Consider the following 13704-nt stretch of genomic DNA (forward strand, 5'->3'; position numbering starts at 1 on the left):
ACTACATTGATATTAAGCTTCCTCTGTTCATTGCATCACAGTAAAGCTCAGCAACGTCTTAAACCAATGCTTTCAGTAAAGCCCATTAGTTCTACACATGCATTATAGCAGCACAAAATCAAGAAACTTACTTCCTCTCGCACAAACAAAGCTGAGAGCCCGTTCACTTCTTTCACATTTGCAGACAGTATCCGCAAAACCGCAACTGTTAGGATGTCTGTAAAAGCAAAACATTTATAGGGAACGCTTCAATGCATTTTTTTAGTATCTTCCTAAAGTTTCCTAATTATGTGACAACGGCTGTTTAGAAAGTGATTTGCTCTGTAACCTGTGCCCACAAGTAACGGAACATTGTTGCTGGGTTAACAGTATATTATTTATGTCTGCTGCATCATGAAGGCCATTCCAGCGGGTCTTCAGATATTGTCTAGTACTTGACACAGTGCAAAACGTTCCTTATTTACACATGTAACTCTGCTATATTACAACAGTTTATTTCTGTTCCGTACACCAAGCAACATGCCATCAAATTCTTTCCATTCAGGACCAGACACAAGTTGCAAACATCGAAAGAACCAAACCTTTAAACATGGATGAACTCTACTGCTATGCCTATAAGATGAAACCCTGCAAAAATAATTTGCTAGAGAGTGTACGTATTAAATATACCAATAAAGCCTTTGTAACAATACTCACGTCGCGTTCGCAGCCTCTCTGGTGCCATTTCTCCAGCACTTCGGAGAGATTCCATGATGCTTGCTTCACAAGCAATCAGCTGCATATGTGCTAATTTTACAATTTTGTCGATCCCTTCTGCTATGGTTGCTGAAGGGTTGACCTTTGTCAGTTTGTGAAAGTCGCTGCAAAACTGAAAAAAAAAATATAAAAGTGCTTTACAACAAGATCCCAACACATACAAAGCAGTGATTTTACTTTATAATGGCATCAACTGAATATAAGGCAAGGAACTGACAAATGTGCAGTTAAAACAAGCACTCTGACCACACAAAATACTAACACAACCTTATTTCTGGAGGTGCACTTGGGCCTGAAAACGTTGATTCACACACGAAAGAAAACCAAAAGTTATGGTGCTGACAGTTTAATCTTGGCACAAGCACAGCCTTCGTGACACAGCAAATGAGTCTTCTGCCCAAATGCATTTGAGCACTAGCTTTTTCTCTACATCAATTTTTTGGAAGCAGTAGCTGACCGTTTTTTTTGTACTACAAAAAACATGAGTTCGTAGAAGAGATGTCAAATCTCAAGAAATGTTGAAAGCTAGGAAAAAGGCAATTCTTTGTTTTCTTCCCCAGAAGAATGCAACATTTGGAAAAAAAAGCGATAAAGCACATTTTCATTCAACAAACTTATCTTGCAAATCAGAAATAAGTAAAGAATTTTGTTGGCACCAGAGCAAAGCTACTGCAAATCTTTCCGAGGAAAAGTTAGTGGCAATGCATAGAAACCAGTTGATGCAAAACGCAGCATCAGTCTACCCAGCATGACATTTCAGTGACTAACGTTCGGCCACCGATTCCAAGGTCGGCAGTTCGACCCCGGCCACTGTGATTGTATTTCAATGGAAGCGAAATGTAAAAACGTCCGTCTGCTATGGGATGTGAATGATGTTAAAGAATCCCAGATGACCTAAATTAATTCGGAGCCCTCCAATACCGCGTACTTCAAAGCCCTGACTTGCTTGAGAACATTCAATCTCATAATCAAAAGAGTATACTGGGGCCACTGAAGTCTGCTTTAGTGGAGAAATGCAAAAGCAATGTGCACTACTGCTGTTTCTGTTGGTGCGTTTGTGCAATTTAGTTCGCAGTGGCCACCAAACCGCACACCATTCAGAGCTCCTCCATGGGCCAATCCCCATACTATATGCAGAATTAGACATTCTCTACTGAACGTTCACAGACGCCGGTGAGAGCTCATGCCACTGCCAGTGCAGTGGTGCAGCAGTTAAGCGAAGCTCCAATGCATTGGCAAGTAGCTCTGCCTGCCACAAGCACCCATACGGATCATGCGACCCATGTTGCTCTCCTACTAGGAGTGCGCACTTTCTGTTCACACACTTGACGCACAGAACACCGCGTCATGAGCCAAGAAATGCTTTCGCATTAAAAATGGCAGTCATTTCCTCGGCTAGGCAAAGTCAAAGCAGCGTGGTAGTTCGAGCTGCTTTTATTGATATGCTTCGTTTTGTTTCACTTGGTTTTGCATCTTAAAACGTTGCCACGCTGAGGATTGTAGGGTGTGTCTTCCTTCATGGGCTACACCCCCCACCACACCCCCAAGCTTACAACCTGATTGCCACCTGCGTGGTGGTTCTTGCTTACTATGTTGTTAGTACCTGCCCGGTGATTACTACTTAGTCGCCTGAATGTGTGACATCAACATAAATTACCCATAGTGCGTCCCCCACTGGAGGTAACGCAGTGAGCCCTGGCTTATGAAACACACAACAGCTAAATGCAGGAACTGCTAGTAGAAGTGTAGTAGAAGTGCTAGCAGAAGAGTAGCAGTAACAAAATTATTGCATCACTATGACGTCATCACTAGGGAAAAAAAATGTATGCTCATGCGCCTTTTCTTGCATTAAGGTTCGAGAGCATGTAGGTACACAACGCTTTGTATGCATTCCCCCCGTAGAGCAGCTCAGTGTGCACATTACCGAACTGTGACCAGTTTTTTTTTTTTTTCACAGCCCGTAATCTTGGGATCAGCAGCCAAGTGTCAAAGCCACTGAGCCACTGTGGCAGCACCACAACCAACCGCTGTACTCAACGACATTATACTACAAAACACACTGATCATGTTACTCCACCGCAACTTCATAGCCCCAAATCCACAGGTGCAACGTATGCACTCAATTACTCATGACTTTTTGTTTCCCTTATGTCTGTTGGCAAGTCTGCCTACTCATTTTTTTTTACTCTCCGTGATTACACGTGGACACACCTGCTCACATCGCAAGCCTGCCACGGCTGCAACTACAGTACCGTAGAAACACGTGTAAGGGCCACACACTGTTTTCACGAAGGAAATATTGAAAAAAAAAAAAAGACCCGTGTAAGGACCGCACCCAAACTTTCCATGACCCACACAATGCACGTGCCGTGGCCTCCGTGATCAGCTCCGGCTATGAGCAATGGTGGACTTGATCGCGGAGGCCACACACATGCACAGGAGCTGGCCAACCATGGATGGCACCCAAGGCCACGTCTCATCATCATCATCATCAACTTTTTCTTCCGCCGCGAGTCCTGCTATCCATATTGGCATCAGTATCACGAGCTCCAGCTTTCTGTGGCTGTCAAAGGCACGGGAGTTGTGGTAGTGTGTTAGTTCACTGCAGTTGTGGCTTTCGTGTGCTGCTGCCAAACATTGCAATTTTAGCATGATGGGCAAGCACCTTAATATCTACATGGCTGAGGGTTTGCTCTTGGCCACGACAAGTACGCGGCAGGCAGGGAATTTGACGTGGCTGAGAAGTGCGTCCGATGATAATGCAACCAAAAGGACGCATTGAAGAACACAAGCTGCAAAAAGTGCGCTTTCAGAGGCAAGCCGTGCAAGTTTCCCGAACTGGAAGAAGAGTTGCTCTGCTATGTGATGGAAGTGTGGAACAGTGGCTATGCATTGACAGCGGACATGATGCGCAACTTCTTGTGGGATGAGCATGCGCACAGCACCAGCTCGGAATCTGAAGACTACGCGAGTGATGATTGAATGTATAATAAGTGCTGTTCATTCCCTGAATGGTGTGTTTTTACATACAATTTTTTTTTCGCACATTGTGTGTATGGGCCGCACCCCAAAAATTGGCCCATCTGAAAAAAAGCCTTTATATGGTATTATAAAGACATTACCAAAGGCCCCGGCCAAGAGTTAAGGCACCAACCTGAGTCCACTGCACCTGCTGGCTGTCGTCCTCAGGCAGCAGCCGTGCCAAGGCAATGCACGACAGACAGGCCGCATCAGGTGTCAGCCCTTCCACTGCTGCCAGCAGGGTGTCCTCCAGGGCAGTGATGTTCCAGCTCTGGCCCTGGGCAAGGGAGGCAATGTGGCGCCAATGTCAGAGCACAGATCAATGGCTGAACCACTTTTTCCCACAACAGCATAGCTGCTGCTGCAAGTAAAGGTGGTGTCAACCTTTCACACACCGGCTGTCAGTAAACATGTCCTAGCTTTCAAAGTGCCAATGTCCATTCACATTTTCCCACTGCAGCTGTGAGACAGATGATGCACAGCAGGCAATGTTGCCTCCAAACACTAGAGAGAGAAACAAGCCTCATGAAAGTTTACCTTCCATACTGAAGGCCAGGCCCAGTATGAAGACATGGGAGATCTGGCAGGTGCAGTATGGAGACACAGGAAGGTAAACTTTGTACATTGTGTACCAACCCCCTGAAGTGCAGGACCGATTTCAACATGGTCTTTCCAGCCAGCAATTTGCTTCCTGTGAAGTTGTGCATAACAAACCATTGCCTTAAGTCTGGGGCCACTGTCAGTGTCTTCTTGTGTATTAGACCCATGTCAACCTGGCCAAAAGGGGAGAGGCATGAAGCAGCTCAGAGGTACAAGAAGGAAATCAAAAATCACTACGTCACCGGGCCAAGATATACAGGTGTCCACAAATGGTTTCGGAACATGACAAAAAACAAAAAAATGCTCAACTGCTTGGCTCTCTAGGCACGCAGCCTGGAACTAAAGGATGTGCTCTTCACTTTCCTGTGGTAGCTGCAGATTGTAACCCTATATAGTATCAGGCCATCCCTCCAGGCAGTGATTAAATTGAGCTTCTGTTATGGCATCCGTGTTCCAAAAACTTCTTTGGGCACCTGAACTTATAGGTCAGGAAGGCGTTCCCTGCCGGCAACATCAAAGAGCTATTAAGAAAGCATCTGCCAGATCAAGAAGTGGCATACTGTGGCAATCTAATACTTTCACTTGCAATCTAATCTAACGCAGCCAATCCAGAGAAAGCCCTTCCAAAAAGATGATCTGAAAGCACATAATACTTTAAGCTACAATAGTGTTCATCTTTTTTCCTTTTCCTCCTCCAGTTGTGTGTCCGGCAGAGCACACAGTGACATATGGCCCACCATGGCCACATCACTCTGCATACTTGTGTGTAGGAGTGTACAAATATTCGACAATTTTGAAGATTCAATCGAATAGCACAGTATTCGATATTCGCTTCAAACCAAATTTTCAGTATTCGAAGTATTCGTCTCGTGCGAATAGTGTTTCCGGGACGCTTGCCCACTTGCTTTATGTGGTTTTGGTTTTGAGTATTGCCGCATAGATGGCTTTTTTTTATCATGCTTTCAATGCTCAGGGGTCAGTCAATATGCAAATCACAGCCAGGTCGGACTGCAAACCCAGCTACAAACTAAAGAAAAAAAGAGGTCCACGCGCTATTGCAGAAGATCCTGCGTGGCCGTCTTCGAGCCTCCGCACTAAGTTAGTTGCTGCCATAAGTCACGTCGCTGCCACTGTGTCGAGGCAGACACACTGAAGGAAGAACACAGCAGACAATCGTCTAAGCTTCAAACCAATAAACCACAATTTACTGCCAGCGAAGCCTTTATATATTCTGGCTGGTGGTGCCATTATCGACGAGCTAGGACACCATAGGTATTCGAACGCGGGCATCACTTGGCCACCTTCATCGGATCGCTAGTTCAGTCCGATGGAACTCCACAGCATATTTACTGCAGAGGCACGTGGCAAGTCAGTGCACCAAATGTGACTGCCTGGCTCAGTGTTCGACATTTGACCCATTCGACCACTGGTTCAATCGTTGGCACCATGGTCAATGCGTCTATGAAAGGCAATTCAATATGGAGCTACTTCATGAAAGCTGCCCCCGGCAATGAGGCTCGCTGCTTGAAATGCAAGGCCGTTTTGAAGACACCAACAGGGACGACGACAACATTCTAAACGCATTTGAAAAGGCACCCGAATTTCTTAAGGGCCTACTAGGACGACTGTCAAGCATGCAAATGCACTGCCACCTTGACAAAGGCGAGCTGGCCGAGTGTTCAACAACCGTCAGTAGCTGAAAAATGAAGGTGGCAGTACCGAAAGCGCAAGAGATGACAAAGACGGTCGGCTGATTCACTACACACGGTATGCACCTGCACTCCATCACTGAGGAGCCTGGCTTTCTTGACATGATGAAACTCGCCATGCCCAATTACACAGTGCCGTCACAAACAACTTTCTCGGGGGTCATCATCAAAAAAAGAAGAGGTGCGAACGAAGCTTACAGAGGTCTTTGGAAGCGGAGTGGAGTCCTTCTCGATCACTATGCATAGTTGGACATTGCAAGTGAATGACCGCTATGCAAGTTTCACTTGCCATGTGATGAATAAGGCGTTTGTGCAACATGTACATATACTGGCCTGCACTAAAATGGTGGACGCTTACAGCGCTGAGAGCTTGGCAAAGTTCATCGGAACTGTAATAGGGGAGTATGAACTTTTGTCTGAAGGAATGGTGTCAACCTTTGTAGTCACTGACAACGAGAGAAATTTTGTTTTGGCGGTTGCGCGATAGTCATGGCAGGGTGTGCTGTGCTTTGGCCACACGCTTCAGTTGTGCATCAGTGATGTCCAAAAAAATGTGGCAGGGCTTGCACAGCTTTGCGCAAAAGCAAGGGCAACAGTAGGTCGGTATAAGCGAAGTGCCATGGCTCAAGCACGCCTTAATGAAATTCAGAAAAGCATGCTTTTGGATTGTCTTGAAGTAGTGCAGGACGTGCAGACATGTTGGAACAGCGAACATGCCATGATGGCCAGACTTCGCACCCCTATTACTGTGGAACTCTCAGAATTTGATGAGGTTGGAAATCTCACCACACAAGAGTGGAAGCCACTAACAGCATCAGTAAAGGTCTTGCAACTGCTTGATCAGGCCACAAGTGAACTGTCTGGGGACAGCTACCAAACTAGAGTCTCAAGTTATCCTGCTGCCTGAATGCTCAAGCATCGTTCTTGCACAGCATTTGAATGATTATGATGCAGCATGAATTGCATCCAGCCTACTAAAGAGCACCAAGTCTAGATTTCCAGACATCAAGATGTCTCAGCTTCCAGCATTGGCCATGCTGGCTGACCCTAGGTACAAAGATGCACGCTACACTGTCGAAGCTGAAAAGAAATGGGCGCTTGGTCTCCTTGTGGAGGCAGCAGAAGAGACGGTGCTAGTGCATCAGCATGCTGAACTGCCAGGCAGAGGCTGCGCATCTCCAAGACCTTTGGGTGACTTTGTGTGGTGTGCCTTCAGCAAATTTAGTTCCGATGAGAGCTGCCGACCACGCCATACAGTGAAGAATGAAGTCGCAGAGTACTGGAAAAACCCCCTTCTTCCGCAGTGTGAAGACCCTTTGGCATGGTGGAGGACCAACGGCAGCCACCTGTACCCACCCATAGCACCACTTGCACGCAAATGCCTCTCAAGCCCAGCAACGCAGACTACCAGCGAAAGGCTGTTTTCAGCTGCAGGAAACATCGTGCGCTGTCAGAGAGAGAGCCTGCTCACCCGTCACGTAGACCAGCTTGTGTCCTTGAACAAGAACATTAAGATTGGAGCATGCTGGGCTGTTAATGGCAGCTGTCACCCGGAAGTGCAGAATGTTTTTTTTTTTTATAATTGTTCTTAGTGCTCTTGCTGCAGTGTAGTGCAGTTACTCCTGTGGTTTCAACTACTGGCTGTACTAATGGCACCGTTCTGTTATACTCTCATTTTTCGTATTTTATCTCTAATTTCTCATTAGAAAGCAGGTGGTATTTTTATGTGTTTAACTTTTGATTAACTAAGCAACTAAAAATTGTTCTTCACTCACTTTAGGTGCTTCCTTAAAATTTTGAAGAGTGGCTTTAAATAAAGCCTCAGTGCAATATGTAATAGCTTTGTGTGTTGGAAAAATAAATGGGTTTAGAAATGCGCGCTGTCATTCAGCCTCTTTTTAGTGCCAGAAGTACTATTCGAACTATTCGCTTCGAAATTATTCAAAGAAAATCCTATTCACTTTGAATTCGCTTCGAACCAAAAAACCACTCTTCGCACACCCCTACTTGTGTGTGTACTTGTGTTATTCCTCACGCTGGCATTTCCACATCAGCCCTGTCCTTCCTTCCACCTCTCTTGACTCACATGTTTGTTTTTGCCTGCTCTTTATTTTGCAAGGTTACAATGAAAGGGTGCCAATCACAGATAAAACTAGACAAATCTCAGATAGAAGACTACAAAAGGTGCAGATTTCAATGAAGAACGCGAACACTGCACGCACACAAATTCACACGCCCCTCACTTGACAGCTATACCACCAACAGCAGCCATTTTCTGCCCCATGGCAGCAGGTGGCACAGCTTCTGTGCCCAGCTAACTTGTGCTATTCTTATACGGATGAACAACTGCAAGGGGCAGCCAGTGATGCCCGCACCTTTCCGAGGTCGAGGAAGCCCTTGCTCTGAAGCACCTGGTCAAACTCCCGAGACATGAGGCCAACGCAGTCCTGCAGCAGGCGGTTGGCCAGAGAGAGTGCCGACTCTGCCCATCGCACCCGGGGCAGGGTCACAGAGAGGCGCTCACAATTCAGAGCCATGTCAATGGCCGTCTCTGCTGTCTGCACATGGAGAAATAACGGCCAGCCCAAGTCATCACAGGGTCCACAACAACAGTAAGTGCACGCCTATTCTGTCCAATGCAGCAAGTAGGCATTTTTTCTCTTATCTAAACAAAAAAAAAATTCAACAACTGGTACAAGAAAGAATGCAACAAGTCAACAAGATAAAGAAAATCTGGCAACAATATGAAGCAACAACTTTGAAAAAGAAAAAAAAAAAGTGAAGAATAAACAAGCAATGGCATGAAATTTCATGACAGTCAAAACAGAAGCAAATGCTTTCTGAGAAATTAATTGTTTAAAGGAACTGACTCTGCAGCATGTATTACTAACCACATGGGCTGGCTATGTCAAACAAATACTACCTACAAGTCTTCATGAAGCTGTCAGCTCTCACTTGAAAAGGAGGAGAAAAAAATAAAATTTAAGCTTTCTACTTCACTGTTGGCTTATCAATTAGCAGAAATGAACCAGAGCAAGACTTGAGTTAGTCTGCCAAACTCAGCGTTTAAAAGCAAAGCAGAGGGCTAAAAAGAACGCCCGAATTAAACAATTGATTGGTGGTATTTAGGGTTTAATGTCCCAAAGCTGCACGTGGGCTAGGAGAAAGAGTAATGAAGAGGTCCAGGGGAGTTTTAACCACCTAAAGTTCTTTAACATGCAATGACATTGCACAATACACGGGCGCCTTGCATTCCACCTCCATTGAAAAGCCACCACCGAAGCTGGTGTTGTACCAGCATCCTCAGGCTCAGCAGCCAAGTGCATTAACCATTGAGACAGCATCTGGTCGGTCGACTGCTATCATCAGTATGTACTGGTGACGCACCGCCGGACACGACACCTTCAGCACGTGAATTATGCCTTTGTCAAGTGGCTGGTATTGCTCGTCGCTTTTGGCGGCAGAAGAGCGTGGTGTGCCACATAGTTGTCGAGCACGAGAAGGACCATTCTTTTTTTCGAAATGTCATCATAAAACTCAACAAGCCACTTGCACGCAAGTTGCCTGTCATCCTCATGCCTCCTCTAAACTTATGCCTAGTGACACTATTCAAAAAAAAAAAAGTCATGCACAATTCAGATTTTTCTGCTATGCATGTAGCGTATGAGAATGTAGCTTCCAAAGCACTGCGCCTTGCAAGTTTTCCCAATGACAAATGGCGAGCACCGGTCGCTGCCTTGCATGCTCCTTCACAGAAAGCCGCTAATGCGAAGCTTGCTCCACTTTCCACCGGCGCTAAGTGTCTCCTTTCAAGGCGTGAGATTTTGCCGGCCGCATCCGATAAAATGTTTTGTCGGCATTTCATATGTTCTGTATTTCTCATCTGCTGATGATTTTACTGTTCACGCTTTTTTGTGTTGGCGCATTATTTTCATAGGCAGAGGAGCGCTGCCGGAGCTGATTGCGGAGGTCACGGTGGCAGGGAGAGAGTGACGTAGCGATTAGAATGCTCGTCACTCTCCGCTCCTGCAAGAAGTGCTGTTTTTCGACTGCCGGCAGAGTTTACACCGCCTAATCATTCGCTGTAACCGAGCTGTGCAGCCACAGGTGTTCATTGTATCTGAGATGCAATGCCATTGCTCTAATGCATATTTTGACGGTAGCACTGCCCTTGTTCGTAATAAGCGAGTGTTCGTTACAACTGTGTCCATTATAAGTGTTATAAATGGGCTGGAGTGTATTTAATTATTAACACAATATAAATTGTCTAAAGGATTAAGGGGGGACACTGGTCTTGAAAAAAAAAATTTTATTAATGAAGTCACAGTTACGAAATCTTCAGGGAATATGTATTTTTGTGTGCTGATTCTAAATGTGTCATTTAATTTCATGTAAAACATTTCCTTGAGCAATTATGCACTTTTTATGCTAGTATTTTGTGGAGAGTTTTGAAGAAAATTTGCTGCGGGAAACTCGCTGAAATGTCTGCCATTGGGTTCTCTTGACACCAAGGAATACAATAAGGGTGAAATTGTCTTCCTGCCTATCATAGAACTTGAGTTAGAGTTTTGAAGTTGTCGCTTCAGAAATGAGAAGGAAAGTGTGTACAGTAAAAGCTCGTTAATTCGACACTGACGGGACCGCGAAAAATTGTCGAATTATCCGAATGTCGAATTATCGAACGAACAACAAAAAACAATGTTTGCCGCAAGAGGACGTATACCTTTATTTGGCAAGGAAATCTGTAATCACCGTCCGCTTTTTCGAGCGAATTTGAGCGACTACGATAGCTCTAACAGCTGCCAGGTGCTCCGCGGCGCGTGTGGCACACGCGCAGTCAGGGATTTGTTCACAGAAGTCCTCCCGCACGGACAAGGCTTCTGCGGCTTCTTTCACCGTGTACTTTGGCATTTGGGGCAACTGCTCACAATCGTAAATCGTCGTTGTTGTCAGCGCCTGTGTCAGCTGACAGGACACGAAGGCGAGGCGCCCAGGCCCTGCGCGGCGCTACCCACCGGAAAGCAGCGCGGGGAGGAGGTGAAGGGAGCGCCGCTCCCCGCTTATCTGTTTTTTCAACCAGCGTCCAGGAGGGGGGGGGGGGGGGGGGGGGGGGGGGGGACGGTCTTATCTTTCCTCTGATCTTTTAACTCTCCTCTATCAGCACATGGCAGCGGTGGTGGCTGAGCCAGTAGGCAATCCCTTGCGATTTCCTTTCACCCTTCTCTCAGTCGCAACAAAACAGCAACAACAAGTAGCGCAGTAAACACGCTGACAAAGCGCGCATTTACCAAAAAAGGCGCCGTAAATAACCGCGATAGCGACTGCTGCGACACAACAAAGCACAAAAAAAAAAGACGCCAGCCGCTTCGGCCGCCGCTAACTCGCTTCCTCGGATGGATGGACAGATGGATGGATGATATGACCATAGGGATGGCCTATCAGCTGTACAGTAGCGCCGCTCATGGCAGTGTTTTTTTCTTTTTGCTCTCGGCACACCGGCTTGGCGGGCTGCGGAGTGAAGTCGAATTAACCGACGCACGGCAGAATTTGTTCGAATTAACGAGAGTTTCGCCCCATAGACTCCTATGTATAATTGTAGGGACCTCGCGCGCGCGTCGAATTATCCGATTTGCCGAATTAACGGGGGTCGAATTAACGAGCTTTCACTGTATTCCTGTTTATGAAGTGGCAGCTTCAGTACCCTATTACTCAAGTTCTATGAGAGCCAGGATGATAATTTTACCCTAATTGTATTCCTTGGTGTCAAGAGAACCCAATGGCATATATTTCAGCGAATTTCCTGTAGCAAATTTTCTTCAAAACTCTCTGCAAAATACTTGCACAAAAAGTGCATAAGTGCTCAAGGAATTGTTTTACATGAAATTAAATGTCATATCTAGAATCAGTGCACAAAAATACATGTGCCCTGAAAATTTCATAACTATGACTAAATTAATAGAATTTTCTTTTCAAGACCAGTGTCCCCCCTTAATTGCCATCAAGGTGTACTCTTCTGGAATGGAACAAATTAAATCCACAAACATAATCACAAGTGCACAAACAATAACTTAAAAATACCTGAAGCTCTCTTCCATTTAGGTCTAACAATATCAGACAAACTGCTTTCACTGAATGGGAGCTCAACGCTCGAGTCGTCATGCATGTGTTTTATGTTCACGCTGTTCCAGTATCTTGCACTTGGTATCCAGACAAGCTGCATTCTACAGTGGACTCCTGAAGGAAAGGAAGAATCTGCTCTGCCAAAGCAGAAACACCCAAATCTGCCGCTACCGTGCACTGGGGCCCAAGCAGCAGCAACCCACCAGTGCCTGGAGGGTGGCTGCGTAGCACTGCTGCTGCCAGTGCTCGGGAACGGTGGCAAAGGCCCGGCCGAACGTAGTGGCGTCCCGCCCACTGAACCGCCCGGGCTTGCAGCTCCCGCAGCCCACTGCAGCAAGGTGCCATCTGCAGGCACTCGGCCACACCAGCTATGCACTGGCTGCATGGCTGCCACAGGGAGAGCAAGGGACACAGGCACGGGAGTTAATTGAGGCTCTCAACGAGAGAGATAGAGAGAGAAAAACAAAACAGCACACAGTCTGACTGTCATTACTAGAGACTGCACCTTTAGGCACTAAATTTCAGGGTGGCAGAAGCAAGCGCGTGAATCCACGTTTTAGACACCAAATGGGTAAAAAATGCAGAAACTGAAAATTCTGCTGAAAATGCAACAGATTTTGAGAAAAGCGAGCATAAACTACCTCTGTGCCAAGAAAACTGACGATGCGCCTTTTTTGATGTGAAAAAAAAAAAAAGTGAGCTGCTGGAGGCAACCATTCATGTGCTGTCCATCAGCATGATTGGGACATGAGGAATTGCAGCAAAGCCTGTGCATAGATTTCAGCTAGCCCACTGCTTGCATTACAATACTATCTTGAAAGTTGAAAGGAGCATGAGCAAAGAGACAACGTTTAATAACCACACTTTCTGGCTCACAATGTGACATGCAGTCAAAAAGGCATGAAAACACAAAATAAAACACATTCAGGGTTGAGCATTATGAAGTGTTTCGGGTGCACGGGCCCCGTCAGGCAGAGCACATCTGCCTTTTGCCCTCGTATCCTAGACCTTGTTGCCTGAATAGAAGGATATCTATCTAAAAAAATATTAACCGAAGGCACTAACATCAGCAACAAGTGCACTCCATGAGAAACAGATTTAATTGGATGCTCAGACAGCAGCATCACAAAAAACTGGCAGTACCCACGAAGAACGTGTAACGGCGAGCTAAAATGCCCTCTATGTGGTGTGACAGCAAACTTTCAGGTTCCAATTTTAAGGACAGAACTCACAGTGGGAAAAAAAACAAGAAACTCGAAATTATCCAACTAGAAAAAATGTTCCACAAACACAGCTGCAATCAAACAAGAATTGAAAACCAGTTGATTCCTATCATATTTGTAAAACTTCTGATTTCGTGCGTTTCGGAAGCCTCAGCCTTTAAATTTTTTTTCCATACTGAAAGTAAGTAATAAAAGTGTACAAATATTTCCAACCTAAACAAAATGCTAAATTCATATTTTGCAAGCATTCAGCACTGTATCCAAGGAACAAACAA

The 13704-nt window shown here is 45.7% G+C and overlaps 1 pseudogene across 1 annotated transcript in view; it reads right to left on the reverse strand.

The window, feature by feature from the left end:
• LOC149357456 (uncharacterized) overlaps window positions 1–13704 on the reverse strand; it is a 41630-nt pseudogene that overhangs the window by 2777 nt on the left and 25149 nt on the right. Inside the window, exons 7-10 of the transcript XR_016291831.1 lie at window positions 8462–8644; window positions 3911–4054; window positions 697–868; window positions 132–217 (exon numbers count right to left, since the gene is read on the reverse strand). The product of XR_016291831.1 is annotated as an uncharacterized LOC149357456 (transcript). The remainder of the gene's footprint in view (window positions 1–131; window positions 218–696; window positions 869–3910; window positions 4055–8461; window positions 8645–13704) is intronic.

This window comes from Amblyomma mixtum, chromosome 3, assembly GCF_055824585.1.
Source record: "Amblyomma mixtum isolate Tamu chromosome 3, ASM5582458v1, whole genome shotgun sequence".
NCBI lineage: Eukaryota > Metazoa > Arthropoda > Arachnida > Ixodida > Ixodidae > Amblyomma > Amblyomma mixtum.